This window comes from Sitophilus oryzae, unplaced genomic scaffold, assembly GCF_002938485.1.
Source record: "Sitophilus oryzae breed Bouriz unplaced genomic scaffold, Soryzae_2.0 scaffold_927_pilon_pilon, whole genome shotgun sequence".
Taxonomy (NCBI): Eukaryota; Metazoa; Arthropoda; class Insecta; order Coleoptera; family Curculionidae; genus Sitophilus; species Sitophilus oryzae.
In genome coordinates this window covers 76,235-94,686 of record NW_022147558.1, presented here as the reverse complement: position 1 = coordinate 94,686, position 18,452 = coordinate 76,235, and the positions used below count along the sequence as shown (strand labels likewise).

The following is an 18,452-nucleotide window of genomic DNA, read 5'->3' as shown; positions in this document are numbered from 1 at the left end:
ATCCCACATTCCCTTTCTAGTTTAGCTAATGGATACTGTACCGTCTCTGGGGCAAGTAATGCTCTCCATCGATCTTTCCAATAGAATGGTAGACAAGAAAAATATAAAAATGGAATTAGGAAATGTTACTTATTATATTTGAAAGTACTAGTGCACATGGTTCAGTGCACTAGTGCACATGGCACATGTTTTAGTGGCACATGGTTTAGTGCACATGACATAGTGCACTAGTGCACATGGTTTACACTAGTGCACATGGTTCAGCTCAATTTCGTATGATTTACAGGGTTTATAACTAATAATATACGAAATAATATACATGAGTAGAGGGAGATGGCCGATTCTGCGCCAGGCGGCGGCGGCGGAGGAGGCGTAATATGACGTCATCAGGTAAGAACAGTTAAAATACGCTAATAAACAAGAATAAACAGGTTTGAACCGCTTTTAAACTACTTTGAACTGCTTTTTAGCTTATTACAACAGACCTGTTCATTTTTTGTTCAAACCCGTTTATTTCTGTTTTAAAGCTGTTTAAACCCGTTTATTCTCGTTTATTAGCGTATTTTAAATGTTCCTAGCTGATGATGTAACATGACGCCTCCTCCGCCGCCGCCGCCGCCTGGCGCAGAATCGGCCATCTCCCTCTACTTACATGTATTGATTTCTTTCGAAAATCGACAACTATGAAACTATAAACCCTTCCCGGACACAAAAGGTACATTGTGAGACAGGAAATTGTAGAAAGAAACTAGCCCTATAACATAGGATACAACATTTTAATGAACAGTGCTTTCCATAAAATCAATAAAATGAAAAATATACGAAATAATATACATGTAGAGAGAAGGATTTTTTTTATTCTCTTTAATTTTGCTCTCTTCAAATTTTTGCGAAAAACGAATAGTTTTCGAGATATTTACAAAATACAGATTTCGGGCGTCATTTTGGCAAGATGGTGGCGCCAAGTCTGGAAATGTGCATTTTATGGATTTTAGTTAGGGACCCCAAAACCTGCAAAGTTTCAAAACTTCCGGACTTTTTTCCAAACAGAGCCCTTTTTTGACCCCCGATGACTGAACTAAACCGCTGTCTGCTGAAAATTGCAAGAATATTCTAGCCAAATATCATCAGAAATCAGAATTGATGGAGCTTAACCAACCAGAGGCAGGTGTATAACGAGATCAAACTGAGGAAATGGAGGTGGATTGGTTACACTTTAAGGCAAAGTGGCAACAACATCGCTGGCAGAGTTATTGAGTGGAATCCAAAGGCAGTAGAGGAACTGATCGTCCAAGACATACATGACAAAGGACAATTAAAAAGGAGATCGAAACAGTAAACCGATAACCCGGCGCTGGAGAGCGTTTATGGAAGACCTATGCTCCACGTAGGATTAAGGACAGAATGACATGAATATGTCGAAAGTTTTCAAATGGATTAGTCTCAGTCATTCCAAATCATTAGTCCAAATAAAAAAAATATCGATTTCTCTGCAACGATTCCAGAGAATAGTGATTTAAAGCCATTAAAATACTGAGCGGCATCATTAGAGAAAAGCGTTTCGCGTACGTATTACCTTTTCAAAATATTTAATAAACTACTTCAGTTAAAGTATATAAACTCGTTTTTTTTCTGGACATAAAGCGCTCTATAAAAGTTTTAATTGGACCCAGAAGTGGCCGTGGAGGGGGTTGCCTAAGAACGAAAAAATACGACTACGCAGCCCGTGGTCGGAAATCTTAATAGTTAAAACTTCCGGCGCGATAAAAAGTTTTCTTAATTGCTACTGCGTCATTACTTAATAAAATACGCTCGTTTTTTTCTGGCCTTCCTAACAATTTCATTGCAACAACCTTAATTAAATAAAGAAGTTGGAGCAGGTTTTATTCGGATTACCTACAGATTAAATAAAGATTGTTAAAAATTTTAGTAGTAGGGATTATTTTGACTAAACTCATATCTGAAATAAGGGTATCCCAATCTTCCGTGGACATAATTTGAATAAAAAGATTAAGCAAGGAGTATAATAGGAAATGCGTAATTTTTAGCATTTCCTTTTTTTTAGTGATTGTTAATGTTTACTGGATTTCTAATTTTTACTGTAACTTTTACCCCTATTACGAGTATACCAAATTCTTCAAAAAAATTTGTAGAAAACGTGTTTGCGCATTTTATAAAATTTTAAAATCTAAGCCACTTTTACCATTTCCTAAATTTATGATAAACTAAAATTTTGATATACTTACCGCCATTTATTTGTTTCACTTGTTTTTTCACTCCCAAATACAATCAATAGAAACTAATAGACTACAATAATCAAAAATAGATTTAGCTATTTCCAGATACATTCACCTAAAAGTAAATCGATTGCAACTGAAGTTTAGACAATCTTATATTGCTTCGCACCTTACTCTGTTGAGTTCTTCTATCACAGAAAATGTTATCTTTAATTAATATTATTTAAAGCAAAAAAGATAATTATTTCTTTTTGTTCTAAATTTTTTTAGTAAAAAAATAGAAATGTAAAATTGAAAAATGCTGAAAAAGAAATTAATAAACGTTTACTTACAATTTATTGATCTAAATGGAATCTAAACACTGTGTTTGGTAATGGTTTCACCTACCTGCAACAAAGAAAATATGTTTAATATAAGTAAACATTTAATATGCAATTAAAAGTAAATTTTAGGAAATACAAATTTTACGAAATTAGTGATACAGAGTTGTTCACCACATACGACACGGAGTATTGTAGCTAAACGATTAGATTTTTACAAATTGTAAGTTTTGGGTTCGTTGAAGGACTATTAGAGCTACAATTTAAAAATATTTTTACATGATACAGAGCGTACCTGTTGTTATAAATAATAAATAAGCAATCGTCAAAAAATGAAATAATATTTTTAATTTGTTAGTTTTTACCACACTGTCTAATACAAATAAAAAATTATTTTTTTTAGTATTTGGAGCAATTATTATTAGTCAAAGCAAACAGTCAATTAATGTAGTTTGAATACTGGAATCATATTAATTGGTCCCCTTTAACAAATATTTAAACAGTTTTATTTTTATTTTATAATGAAATAAACCAACTTTATTGACAATATTAGTATCTGTACTCAATCTATATATATATATCTGTCAATATTCCATGGGTATATTGATAAATGAGGTCTAAATTATAAGAAAATGTATTTTCTACCAAAACTTCAAGATATAGGTAAAAAATGGTATAACACAATTTGATAAATAATTAAATTCATTTTTTTTCAAAGGGATATATCCAGAAAATCGACAGCAAATCGTTTAAATTAAATATCTCGGAAACTATGCGTTTTCGAAACACAGTTTAAATGGGGCGAATATAGAGCTCCACTAGCTCTATTCCTAGAACCCCTACTGATCGTTTAGCTACCTACCGTTTCCGAGGGGAAACATCTTATTTTTTTACACCTTTATTTTTTTTTTCTACTGATATAATTTAATGTAGCGACCAAATCCCCTAAAAAACTCACTAGATTTAATATCCCGCCCGGACTATTAATACCAAAATTTGATGCTAATACACTTAAATAATCCTGTAAAAGTAATCACTTACTGTATTTTGGTAATTCCCGTCAAAACATTTTATTCGAAACTAGAAAGAAAGGAAAAAATAGAAAAAAAATGGCGAGTTCGATCTGATTTCCATTAAAACCGTTCTGAAGCCTGGCTAAACGCGAGGGGCAAAGAAAAAAACGCGAATTTCAAATGGAATCGGCAAAATCCACTTATATTCAATTATTCCAGTGAGCAATAAAGCCCTATAACCCTCTATACAACGTGCCATTTTCCCTTTCATACTTATTTGATGCATTCAGGATTTTTTTTGCCCGCGCATAAAACGTTCATAAATTTTTAATAGAATATTGCCAGAGCTTTCTCTTTAAACTGTGAGTAATTGCTAAGCGTTTTAAAAAATGTATTAATATTTTTTTCATTATTGAAATTATTTGATTTATCATAAATCATATTATGTAACACCTAACTCAGGGTTGTTCAACCAAGTTGCAGAGGTAATATAATGTAATATTTTGGCAAACTGTATAACTAACAATTTAAATGAAATAAGGGAACGTATGTAACGTTGGGTTAAAAAGATTTTTTATTGTGATTTACCTCGGATGCGCCCTATAGAAGCACTAATAGGAAAATTTGAGGAGAATAGGTTATGTAAATCAAGTGCTAAATTTGTAACCAGCCCTACTTATTTTCAGTGGCGGCTTAACCATGAAATGGTAGAATACCTAGCTACGCTAGATATTCTGTGCTAATGGGTATTAAAGTTAAAAATATTAACTTAATTTACCCTAAAGTGAGTTTATATTATACGAAAGCTTTTCTTTATATAGGTATCGTGAAATTTTATATTTTCTTTTTTTTAAAATTTTATACCGTGTGGTGCATCGGAAAACGGCATTATCTCCCCAGATAATTTTATGCAAAAGCTTTAATAGACATTTTTGAAGAGGCGTTAAAGTTGTATTTTTGTCTAGAATTTCGTTTCATTTGGAATAGTCGTTTAAAAGTTGTTTGCAAAAATCTGCCTTCAAATTAGTAAAATTTATAATACGACCCAGAGAAGCTACAATTAAAATACCAGCAAAAATGTGATTGTGTCATTGTCAATTTCGATGTCACATTTTGTTTAGAAAAATTGAAGGTACCAAATAGAGTAATTTTGTATATAAATGTATAAAATAATTATGAATTTCTCAACTTCTGAAAAAGTTGCGATAGTTAAACGGCATTTTGCAGGAAATAATATTCTCGCTGTGTTAGATAATATGGATAATACCTATGTTCTCAGCTCAGTCTTCGGAAAGCATATACCGAATAAGTCAACAGTTTAAAGAATAAACCTGTAACGTTTTTAGTTCGTTACATGTCTTTGTATATGATATCAGGCGTATCATCATCGGATTGCGTATCGTTCAGGCCTGATAATTTATTTGTCACACTTGGCATAATTTTTACGTTCCCTAGTCGCCAACCCTGTTATCGTTTAACACAAACCTGTTATCGCTCTGAGGAGGCGCTGTCAACATCGCTTCTGTCAACTCTCTCCGTGCTTAACCTCACTTTGTTTGGCCGCTCTGTTGTATCCCGGCTTTTAGAAATGGTGATTATTTAAATCTTGCTGTATAATTTGAATCAGCTGCTATTTCAAAGCAACAGGTAAAGATGAGATATTATCCATTTAGATTCGATATTATTACTGCATATTTTTAGGGTAGAGTTTTGGATGTCCCAACTTAACTTGTATTTGTATTTTGCTGGCACGTTGGCGTCCCTTTTTTTTGTCCTCCAGAATGTTGCATGGAAGAGAGGACAGTTTCTTTGTTTATTATTGAGCCTTCGGAAGTAATTCGAGGTAGGTTTATTTTGTTTATTAGATCTTGTTTGATTTTAAACAAGAGTTTCATATTTTTAGGGTCCAAGGTACCGACTATTTACAAGGTAGGGACATTATCCAAGGTCCTAGTAGTATCCAAGGTACGGGTAGTGTTCCCCTGTACCGTTATCTTATGGACGGACTGTTTCCAAGGTACGGGTAGTGTTCCCTTGTACCATTATCCTATGTACGGATGTCCTGTGGACGAGTGTCCCCAGTAGGAATGATTTTTCTTGCATATAAAGTGTCCCAGCGTGGATGTAGCTTGAGCCCCATGCTGCTTCGCTCCCATATCTAAGCCTAGTCAGTAGCTACGGCTGTATTGATTCATGGTGTTCTCATTCTGGCCCCTTTTGTTGTTTTGGCCAACAGGATCGCCGACAGACAGTACAGAGATATGAGCCTACCTCACGCTGCTACTCTTCGAAACAGGATTGCCTCAAGAACAGCTAAGTGTAGATTTAGGTTTTGGTTTTCAGTCGATTTTCAGTCTTAACTAAATAACGTACATTTTAAATAATATCGTACAGACTATATTTAGTGGTTAGATTATTAAGAACATTTATGTCGATTTAGTAGTTACAATATGATTTAGATTTTAGGTTTCATTACATTATGCCTTGTAATAATATTACTTTTTTATAGATATTATTATTGCACTAACATCATATAAAATACATCAAATTAATTAAAGTAATGCTACATTTCATATATTCTCTTAAACTTTACATGTCTTGTATTTTATCATAGTTGTTTTCATAGATATTTAGTACAACTCTTAACACCACTTTCTTTGACATATAACCACTATATATTTACTAGAACTTTACAATGTCATGTACCAGCAAAGAACATCATGAATGAATATAGTCACTAGTTCTAAGTGATAAACAACTGTGTTTTCTTTCTCTGTTCATGCCTGGCGCCCAATATTTATAATTTCAAGTTATTATTGTTAATTAGTTCTTTCCAGTGAAATACCTTATCCACGACTGCTCTACCAACGAAAAGCTGCCGTTCGCAGTGGTAATGTTTATAAAAAACGCTACAAACCTAAGGTTTGAAACTAAAGGCACTCAGGTATTAAGCACATGGAAGTGTGAAGATAAAAATGATTGGAACAATCTTGGAATAGTCTTCATGTTGCAGAAAAGAAAAACATTGACTCCCGTTTATTAGGGATACAGTAGGAAAATACCACAGGATCTTTCGCCCAACGATTTCTTCCTGTGGAGCACACTCAAAAACTGTCTCTATGGAATTAAATACAGAAATTTAGATGGACTGAAAACGACATCTGTGTGGAATGCTAAAGATTCTCCCCTTAACAGCTTAGTATTGTGAGGCGTGAATTACACAATCATTTGGGGTATTGTTTGGCTGTAAATGGGGGATTATGAACCATTTTATTAATTAGTAGAGTTTAATAAAGTTTCTTGTATTACAAATATTTCGATTATCAGTTGAATTATTGTGGATGTGTGTGGTTAGTACAGTTTAGTAAAGTTTTATATAGTTACAAATGTTTCTTTTATTTGTTAAATTATTGTGGATATATGTGGTATGAACGAGTCCTGCGAGTGATCGGGTAATGAACAGCAAACAAATCATATACCGCGAATACTATTCTCAGTTCAACTAATTCTTTTGTAGATGATCATTCCAGTTCAGAAAAAATAAACACCTTTTTGAAACCACATAAATTCTTGTAAACACAAAAATGTGACATCGGATTTGACAATGAAAAAATTATATTTTTGCTGGTATTTTAATTGTAGCTTTCGTATTATAATTGTTTTTAGTAATTTCAAGGTAGATTTTTGCAAATAATTTTTAGATGCCTAGTTCAAATAAAACGAAATTTCTTTTAATTTTATCATTGCAAAATATAATTGGTTGTGCTACAATACTACGTTATACACTTGCGTGCATAGAAATCGGCCCAAAGCAAACTTTTGAAGTTAACTATATATTTTTTAGAATCTATTTGTTAGATTAAGAAAAAATACATGCTGTTTGAAAGACAATTTCATATTCTTTGAAAAGTTTAGAGATATTAATTTGTATTTTAGTTTCTTTGGATTAAAATTATTAAATTAATGCATGAAACAAATTATCGTTTTTTATTACTAAGAGGTATATTATTATTTATTTATTTATTTACGATCAATTAACTAAACTAAATTTTCAATAATGGGTATGACCCCCTCTTGCTCTAACAATATCTCGATTTGGCATAGATTCGATCAAATTTGATATTGTTTCTTGCGGGATGTTAAGTCACTCTTCCTCTACTGCAACAATGAGCTCTGGGATAGAAGTTGGAGCTCTTCGTCTAGTACGAATTCTTCGTTTTAGCTCATCCTATAAATGTTCTATCGGGTTTAAGTCTGGACTGCATGCTGGCCATTCCGTAACCCAAATTCCGACTTCTGAAATGTAATCGTGTACGATTCTTGATGAGTGTACCCTCGCATTGTCATGCATAAAAGTGAATTCGCTTCCAATGTAGTCGACGTACCACATGAACTGCTAAAATCTCCTCAATATACTTAGCATCAGTTAAACCTCCTCTCCTGTGCCGACGGTCGTCCTAACGGATAAAAACTGGGTCGGTTCGCGCAGTCATAGAAATTGTACCCCAGATCATGCAGAAACCACCTCCATAAGCAATCCGCTCCTCAATGCAGCATTCTGCGAATCGCTAATCTGGCCTCTGGAACACTTTTCTTCTTCGGTCGCTACCATAGAGGCATATCCTGGTCTCATCTGAGAATAAATTTTCTATTGTTCTAGTGGCCAATTCAGATGTTCCGTGCAAAAGGCAGGCGTGTTTGACGATGAGCTGGGGTAAGTTTTGGACCAATTGCGGGTGTTTTGGGGGTCATGTTACTTTCCTTCAATCTTCGTCTTACTGTCCACTGAATAATAGTCACTCCTCGTGTTTCACGGAGCTGTTGTTGCACCTGACGCCGATTTCTTAACATTGTTGACACAATAAAGTGGTCATCAAGATCCGTTGTATATCTCTTTCTACCAGTTCCAAGTCGACTACGAAAGGATCCTCTCAAAAAGGACTCCTCATATCGTTCACACACTCTTCGAACCGCTCCGCGTGTCATATGCAGTTGCCGAGCTACAATTCCCTGTTTAAGTCCATTTTCGATTAAAGCGATTACTTGGGCGGCTTTTTCCGGTAATGTATGCATTAAATTGAAACACTAATCAAACAATGAAATACAACTAATCAAAAATAAAAGAACAATGTGAAAATTTCGATTACTAAGGTAGTAATTGCAATATTTGACAAGTTTGTTATTCTTATTGTCACCACAACACAAATACCTTTTATTTGTTTACGCGTTGGTACGCATATAAACCCTGGATAAATTTATGCTCATATTAAAGCATGTTAAATTGTCTTTGAAACAGCTCATATTTTTTACTTGCTCTGATAAATAGATTCTAAAAGACAGAGTTAAAACCAAAAGTTCACAGTGGGCCGATTTCTATGCACGTAAGTTTAGTACCTTAAAAAGATGGGATGCTCTACTTCCAAACTTTAAATAATTAGATTGTGTTTAATAAATAAGGTCCTGCGGATGGAAGATGATTAATAAATAGGGTGAATAAAACTCACTTTTTAATTTGAGGCAGTGGCCTAGGTTTTTCTATCATAGTTGAGGCATCGAACTGTACTCTGCGACCAATTTTTGACAATTTTAGTAATCTACGCAACCAAACAAAAATGTCACGGATTTAATTGACAATACAAAACACTAGACGCAGTTAAGTGTTAGGACAAACTATTTATTCGATTTACTAACCCTTTATCATCATCTGCATCCACCTCTTCTATATCATCTCCTTCTTCTTTATTTTCTTTAGAAACGCTGTTTTTCAATTTCAACGCACTCCTGCTAGCCATTTTTTTCTATTATTTTGATCAAATTTTTCCGAAAAATAAAAAGATACGAAAACTAGAAGGAATATGACCGACACGATAGAAAAAACTGTTCGTAGTCAACTGAAAAAAAAAACTGTCCTGTATAAAATGGCTCGTGTTTTCCACGACCTTCCCTTGGATTACACCAAATAAGATTAAAACGTTTTAATTCGAGCTAAATCTTGTTAAGGGAGAGACAAATTTTCTTCCTAGTTTCCAGGGCTTCCCCGAAAAGCAACAGTGAAATATAATTGTTAGTTTATACCTTGTACCGTAATTGAGACATTTTAGTTTTTACATGTAAATTCTACCATACGATCGAAAAAAAACGGCGTCAAAGACGGCTCGGGAATGACAATCGATGATAATTTTGGCGAGGTCAAACTCTAGACGTCATTTACTTAGCCCGTAACTTCTTTATTTTTAATCGCGTTTACTACCAGTTGGTCTTAAGAAGGTTGTAATATAGTTTTAAATGGCATCCTCGATTTTTTTACTCTATTCGATAGAAAATGACACTCTGTATATAATGACATACATGTACTTAACAGGAATATTAAAAGAAAGCATTTTTTCTGCTTTCAAAAATATATTACACATGCCCTTTCTTTCCATTAGTTTTACCAAAATTTGATAAAATGTACACCATTGTTTATATTATTATAAATATGCACATACCTTCTAGAATCACGCCATCTATGGCCGATTAGTTTCACTGGCGTCTGCTGATCTTGTACAGGATATATCCTCGGTCTTCCATCTGATTTCTCATCGTTCATTCTGCAAAAAATAAAGAAAAAATCATTTAATACACTTATAGATTCTTACACTGTTATGTTGATTCGGTCATGGTCATGCTGTTTATAAGTTTCAGTTCATTAATGTTTATTTTTATATAGGCGGGCAGGCTCGTTCTTGGGATATCTGGCGCTTACGTGCAGCATTCTTTGGTGCGCCCTTTTTGTATTTAAATCAATTATATATTTTAATCTTAATCTCCAAAATTTAAAGAATTTATATTCTGCGACAAACGGGCAATATGTAATTGGAAATGTAAAAAAAATTCTAATTAAAGTATAAAAATATTTATTAAATAAATAAAACAAACAAATACACAAAAATATTTAGTAACAAAAATAGTACCCTAAAGAAAAAAAATTGACCCATTTTAAATAAAATACATAAAAACAATAAACTAAAAATCGGAAATAATATACATGTACTGATTTCTTTCGAAAATAGACAAATATGAAACTATGATCCCTTCTCCGACACAAAGGGTATATTGTAAGACAGGAAATTGTAGAGAGAAACAAGCCCTATAATATAGGATACAACATTTTAATGAACAGTGCTTTCCATAAAATGAATAAAATGAGAAATATACGAAATACTATACATGTACTGATTTCTTTCGAAAATCGACAACTATGAAACTATGATCCCTTCCCCGACACAAACGGTAACTTGTGAGACAGAAAATTGTAGAGAGAAGCAAGCCCTATAACATAGAATACAACATTTTAATGAACAGTGCTGTCCATATAATGAATAAAATGAAAAATATACGAAATACTATACATGTACTGATTTCTTTCGAAAATCGACAACTATGAAACTATGATTCCTTCCCCGACACAAACGGTACATTGTGAGACAGGAAATGGTAGAGAGAAACAAGCCCTGTAACATAGGATACAAGATTTTAATGAACAGTGCTTTCCATAAAATGAATAAAATGAAAAATAAATAGATGAGATCATTATGTTGCCGACAGATTGCCCTAGACTTGTTTATTCGGTGCGGCCAACGCCAAAAAGACGCTAAGCAAACTTTATCCTATGTTTAAGTATTTGTTGGCAAGAAAGCGTATCGGTTTTTTGTTACAAAGTACTGATTGACCCTTCGATTTTGTGCCCCCAAAATGTTGCGCCTACGTGCGTGCACGCACTGCACGCTCGCCAGGAACGGCCCTGTAGGCGGGTCATCTCACATTTTAGTGACCAGTTCTTCAAATAAAGTCCCATAAGAGATATTTATCCTCACCTCTGCCCTCCATATAATAATCTACCAAAATACCCAAAGCTTGTCTTTAAATCAAGAAACAGGCTGAATGATGAAAGAATGTGCAATCAAAACACGCTTACAATTTGTTTTGATTGCTTTGGTTTCGTTCTTTTGTCTGTTTGATTATTGGGCATTTGAGTACTTTGAATATTTTAATTTTAAAATTGATTGTTTATTATTCTAGTATTTAAGTATCAAATATCAACGAAGTGAAAAATCAAACATCATTTTTAAAACTAAGTTATAATTACATATTACAAATAAATAAACAGTCAAATATTTGTATTTCAAACTCACCCATAATTGCCACATTTTTTTGTAAAAAACATGTAAAATCCGTTCATGGAAAGGAGATCCTAGTTATTCAATTCAAGCGTTCATTTTATGGTCACTTTTTACTTGTCCTTCTTTTAAAGTCACATTTTAAAGCAAATTATGGTGACAACATTAAAAAATCACCAAAATATTTTATTTTTCTTAACTGCATACACAACCATATATTACTTATTTATTTCTAATTTTAAAATAGTTTAAAACATAAACATATAAGATATACCGGCATTTCATATACCGGGTGCGTCTCAAAAGTGGCTCACCCCTAACTTTTTTATTTTTTCAGTTAAAAACAGATTTGGTATGTTAGTATATGACATAAATTAGAATTGATTGACGTATTCAATTGCTTTCGGTCACTTCCTGTTTCACCGGAAATGACTACAACTTTTGATTTTTAAATGGCACCCTCGGTATTTTTTTACTTTATTCAATAGAAAATAACACTCTGAATAGAATGACATATCATATGTCAACTTTTGACATTTCCGCATATGGTGTATTTGAAATTATAACTTGTGGTTCGTAACGAAAATTTGACTCGAAATACCAAGTGTGTGGTATCAAATTATTCGTAAAAAAATACTTTTCCCAAATATGTTAATGAGCCATCCCCGTTCCAATTGAAAAAGTTGAGATATGATTAAAAGTACGATTTGAGCATTTTCTAACTGGCCAGGATAAGACACTAAAAACATTAAACGATCAAATCTATTTTTCCAAGGCTCCTTGATTAAGAAGAAGTGTTTTAACATAGCTATGTCACTCTAGATTTAATTTTAAAATACGATTTTTTATTAAGCGAGAATGATAAAAGTTGACATATTATATGTCATTCTATTCAGAATGTCATTTTCTATCGAATAAAGTAAAAAAATACCGAGGGTGCCATTTAAAAATCAAAAGATGTTGTTTGATTTCCGGTGAAACAGGAAGTGACCAAAATGTCATATACTAACTTACCAAATCTCGTTGTTTTATCTGAGGAAATAAAAATGTTATTGGGGTGAGCCACTTCTGAGACGCACCCGGTATATTTGGCATTTCTGGGCTTTGGTGCCGATTTTTAAATAACCGAGTTATTTTTCTTTAAAACTTGAAAAAATGGCTTAGATTTTGAGAACCACTGGATTTTTTCTACGAATTTTTGGGTCGTACTTGACAATATAGAAAAGTAATTTTAACGCCTAGGCATTTGCTAGGCATAAAAATACGAAAATATATTATTAAACTGACTTAAAGTGTCAAATTCAGCAAACGTAACCAACTTACAAGGTGTTACTTTTAAATATTTTTATATTATTGAGAAAGTTTTAAATTGTTTAAAAAAATTAGAAGTTTTTTTTATCAGAAAATTAAAAAAAGAAATTTAAGCAATTTCAAACGTTCCAAATAATATCAAAAGATTTAAAAGTAATACCTTGTATGTAAGTATATATCAAGAAACTATGGTTACGCTCGTTGAATTTGACACTTCATGTCAGTTTAATAATATATTTTCATATTTTTGTGCTCAGGCGTAAAAGTGCTTTTCCTTTATGCCTAGGCGTCAAAATGACTTTTTTTTATTGTCATCATTGTTTCAGTAACACGTCGCAAAAATTAATACTTTAGTGACGTTTGAAAAAAAAACATTATTATGGAAAGCTGTTCTAATAAAAATATAAGATTATTATTCATAAGCAATATTAATATGTTTATTTACGCTAAATACCCAAAATTTATTATCAAAAAAATATGCAGTGGATTTTTGGCAAGCACGTTACGATTCACGGTCCAGGACATAACATATATGACGGTTCCTAACCTCATTTCTTTTCAAAATAATTACATTTCTTAATGCGTAACACACTAAAATTACAATATACCCCCAAAAAATTATTTTGGAATTTTTGGTTGTAAGTTTTCACTAAAGTTCGATAGTTTTTCCAATGAATGAACGAATGTTTTCATCACCATCACTGAGAACACGCGCCAAATGATCTTTTTACCGGAATTTTTTGTCAGCAACAACAGAAATTTGTTTCTATTGATCCGAATACTACCGACATCGAGATACATCGACAAGTATCGATTCGAGTTATCGGTTTATTCACGTTTATTATTTTCCGCGTATCTTTTATGACATTCCGTCGTACGAGACCCGGTATATTTAGATTCTGGCTGGATGAGTTTGTCTACCGACCGTCTAAAAATAAACAAAAAGCGGGGATCTGATGTACTCGAGAGTGTAATTTGGATTTTCTCCTATTTTCGAACGAAAGTAGCTAAATTAAATGTAAACATCTCAGCGCAACGTATTTTTTAGTGTTCCGTACCTCGAAAGGAAAAAGCGGAACCCTTACGAGTCCATTTTATTAGTCCGAAAAAGTAGCAAAATAAGCGTTCGGCATTTAACGTTTTAGGTAAAACTGGCTAGGTATTTTTACACAAATGAAGAAGGGAGTTAAAGATAAAGAATTATACTATATCCGTATTGTTGAACATTTTTAGACAACTTCTTTATTTTTAAGATTTTGATGGTGAAACACCAACAAAATATTCCTTGTGTTTGGTCTAAATTTTCTCTAAAATAAAGACATAATTTAAAATTTCGTTACAATACGGAAATAGATTGAAGTTTTGTGATTACAGTGATATATAATTTATATGGTTTTGTAACAAATTGCTCGCTATTTTATGGCAAATGCTGAAGCTCTGCAAACTTTAATCAAGCCTTAAGACGGTCCTACACGATGTGGCGAACACCTTCAAACGTTGAACGCGCGGCATTCGCCACATCGTGTGGGAGCGCAGAAATTCATGTGTCGAACGTTCGAAGCAAGTTCGGGCTCTTGTCGGTAAATTTTACTCGAGTCAAAGGACCTTCAAACGTTCGAAGTAATGTTCGCTGCGCTCCTACACGGGAGTCTTCACGTGGCTGATATTTTACTAGGGATCAGTAGCGGCCTCGCTTTTAATGCTAAAACGTAGTCTCTTCAGGCTGAAATTTTTTCGTGATTTGTTCTTTGCCAGAAATATTACATACATAGGTATATAAAAAGATTAATTATTGGTTTTCTTTGTGTTAATAAATATCTGACAGAATTTTTGGTTATTTTATTACTTTTTTTACTTTTGGTATATTACTTTAGTGAAAACACTGAAATTTCCTTTTATTCATTCACTTTTTCTATTCATCAAGATTTTCTTCTTATATTAGATATGTGAATAGGATTTTACTTTTTACTAAAATTACTTTCAAAATATTCCGTTTTTAGTTAAAATGGAGTGGAATAATCAAATGATAATGGAATTTATTTCGATTTACGAGAAATATCCAATTATATGGAATCCCAGGCATACCGAGTATAAAAACCGGAATACCTTAATTGATGCTTGGCGTGACATTTCTCAGGAAATGAGTATAGACTTGTCAGTAGCAGAACTGAAGAAAAAAATAAGAATCTGTAATGGCAACGTATAGAACGTTGAGGAGGAAAGTTATAAAGTTATAGATTCTTATACAACCGGATCTGGGAGTGCAGATATATACAAACCATCTAGGTTTGCTTATGATGCTATAGACATATTCATAAGATCCTGATACGTCTTCTTTAGTTCTTTTGCTTCTTAACAGTTTGGCGCAATTTAAAACTATCATACCAGCGGCAATCCCAGCACTTAATATATTATCCATATCTGCTCAAGCCAAGAGTACGTACGACACTGAGTTAATTTCACAAATGTAGCGCCAGGTTTGCGTCCAACGTTGGAACGAACGTTCGAAGCATCGTTTAGGAGACACATTCGCCAATTGTAATATTGTCGAAAACTGTGTCAAATGTTGGTTCGAACGTTCGTTCGAACGTTGGACGCATCGTGTAGGACCGTCTTTAACCAAAGCACGTCTGTTTGGAATCTTGGGTGTGGCTTAACACGACAGGATCGGGCTAAACCTTAGGCAGATTTCTAAAATATAATATATGAGACTATGTACTGAGAGCGACCCGAAAGTATAGCGTAATAGACTCTTGAGATACGGCCGTTTATGCCGCAAAAAGCGTATTTGGACACTCTCAAGTGAAGGACACTCTCTAACTAAACATTTGTAATTAAATCATAAAAAATATAAACTTTATTTTAAGTAACAGAAAAAGTTAAGTTAGACAGTAAGCTAAAAAAAAAGTTAAGAATTTTTTTTTGTTTAGTTTTTTTTTGCTTAGTTTATAATTTTTTTAACTTAGAAATAAGCTCTCGACTAGTTGCTACACAAGATAGCCAGACAGTTCTGTTCCTTTTATTGGTAAAACTTAATGCTTTGTTTCAATCAGTTCGCGGTTAAAGTTAACAGTGAAACGATTTGCACAACAAAGTGGAGAAATACAATACATCGTGCCGTCAAGTCACTCACTCGTAATTTAAGGTTCGCATTCATTTAAAGTTAAGAAGGAAATTCTTGGGAATGGCAAAAAGACAGAATGCGTTTGGTGTAATCGAACGGTTTAGAGGAATTTTTCAAATTTAGTTGTTTGAGTAATAATATACAATGAAAATGAACACTCATCTGACTACTCTAGTAATTTCATTACATCATTAATGTCACATATAATAAATGTAGAAGAGAACAGTTTCATCGAGATTCCCTGCTACAATGTTTTTCTGTCCCAGCCACTGAAGGTATTTTTTATATTCCTTATAGGTAAATGGAATCACTGTTAGACAGGGTTGGCCGATATATATATATATCAAGTGATATATATAATGATATATATCACAATGTATATCTGATATTTATTGATTGATATATATCATGATATATATTATTACAGATTCTTAGTACCAAATTTAACATATTTCCAAAACCAACAGGCTTTCGATCTTCTAAATTCAATAAACCCAGAATTTCTTGTAAAAAAACCCAGTTCCGCTTGTAATGGCTCTTACTAGAAAGTCTTGTTCATTTCCAAAGTATTTATTTTTCTCACAATTCTAAACCACAAATCCAATGATTTGGTGGAAATCGGTTGTAATTCATGACTCTGAGTGGCCAAAAAAAGAGTTATTCTTACAACTATATGAGCAGTTATTCAGTGCAGTAGCGGCAACAGCTGATTTAGAAAAAAACGAGTTTTGGAATAATTCAATCTAAATTAACAAATCGTCTAGGCAACGAAAAAGCTAGTACAATGGTATTTATTTTTAAATGTTTAAATCAAAATACCGATAAAAAAGCCAAAAGCTTGGAAGGGACCTGGTCTATATGAACTAGTTGCCTTAAGTGAAGATAATAGTGACAAGATGATATTCCGATTTTTAGTTACTTAAAAATTTATCAAGCTATTATTTTTTTATTATAAATTTTAGGAAAAATGTTATTTTTTGTCTCGTTTTCTGTGATTTGAAACTTTTGTTTGAAGTTTGATTTTTGTTTTTACCAAAATAAAGATATTTTTTATTTTAGTTTTTTTTGACAGAAAACAGCACTCGATTGACAGCAACTGTCAATTTATAAATAGGTCATTGAATACAATAGTAACCTGGCAACAAACAAAGTTCCTACCAGCAGCGCTAATACGAATATACCAAAAGATTAATAAATCATCATTTGTGTCGTTTTAAAATGGGACAAAATATACTAAACTCAGTAAGAAATAAAATTATCTATATACCACGTACCACGGGAATTATAAAGTGTTAACAACCTCGACAGCTATTGTCAAAAACTTTGCCCTCGGTGACTAACGCCTTTATAATTCCCTTGATAGATAAATAACTGTTTAATTTTGTGCTCATAGATGGTCCAGTCTTTTAAAATTTGATTAACCGGAATGAAAAAATGAAAAAAAGAGAAAAAAATTAAGTTAGGCCCCGGCGAGATTCGAACTCACGATCTCCTGTTTACTAGACAGGCGCTTTAACCAACTAAGCCACGGCGCCACTGAGCCCATTCCTGAAGCTGTCAATATTAAAACACAGAATTATGTAAACAAATATATTTTTAGTTAATACAATACTTACAATAATTACATTATAAAAATAAATAAATACACATTATCCGTGAAATAATCACTAATAGTAAGTTAGGAGTTAAAAATTGATTGTTATTGGAGTAAAAAATTGGAGCCCGGGGGTGCCGGGCTCCCCCCTCCCCCAGGTACTGCTGGGCACCCCCAGAGAAATCCTGAATTATGACTCTTAGAATTTTTTTTTATGACTCTTGGGTACGTATTAATTTTTATTTGCTTGTGATGCAGTAAAATGACGTTTTTTAGTTTTGTTTCGTTAATATTATTTTGTTGTGTTCAAAAAATCTGTTACTTTTAATTTTTTTAGAAAACTTGTAGGTATTTAAGCAATCTACGGAAACATGGTTTGATAACCAAGTCTATGAAATTTATTGATAGGGAAATTCATGTAAACGTTTTATTCAAAAAAAGTGTTTTTTTAAATTATTTTTCATTTTTAAAAAAACAAAAGCCCTAGGCCCCCCAGGCTCAACCCCTGCCCCCCTCCAGGCCCACCTCAGGAAATTGCTAATTAGGCTAATGTATAACGCCGGCTTTTTTAAAACAAAGAAGGAATTTTTACAAAAGCTTATCTACATATTTTCAGTCACTTTCCAAAAAGCCTAAGCAGAATTAGGCATATATTAAACAATTACGATATTTTCTGTACACTTCTGCAAAATCT

The 18,452-nt window shown here is 32.9% G+C and overlaps 1 long non-coding RNA gene and 1 other non-coding gene across 2 annotated transcripts; both read right to left on the bottom strand.

Annotated features, from left to right (window-relative positions):
* Positions 1-2,543: 2,543 nt before the first annotated feature.
* Positions 2,544-11,906, bottom strand: LOC115890822. Its single transcript, XR_004051705.1, has 3 exons — positions 11,745-11,906; positions 10,059-10,160; positions 2,544-2,624 (listed from the first exon to the last, which is right to left on the bottom strand). It is a non-coding gene; the product is annotated as an uncharacterized LOC115890822 (long non-coding RNA).
* Positions 11,907-17,625: 5,719 nt separating this feature from the next.
* Trnat-agu lies at positions 17,626-17,699 on the bottom strand. Its single transcript has one exon. It is a non-coding gene; the product is annotated as a tRNA-Thr (tRNA).
* Positions 17,700-18,452: the final 753 nt, after the last annotated feature.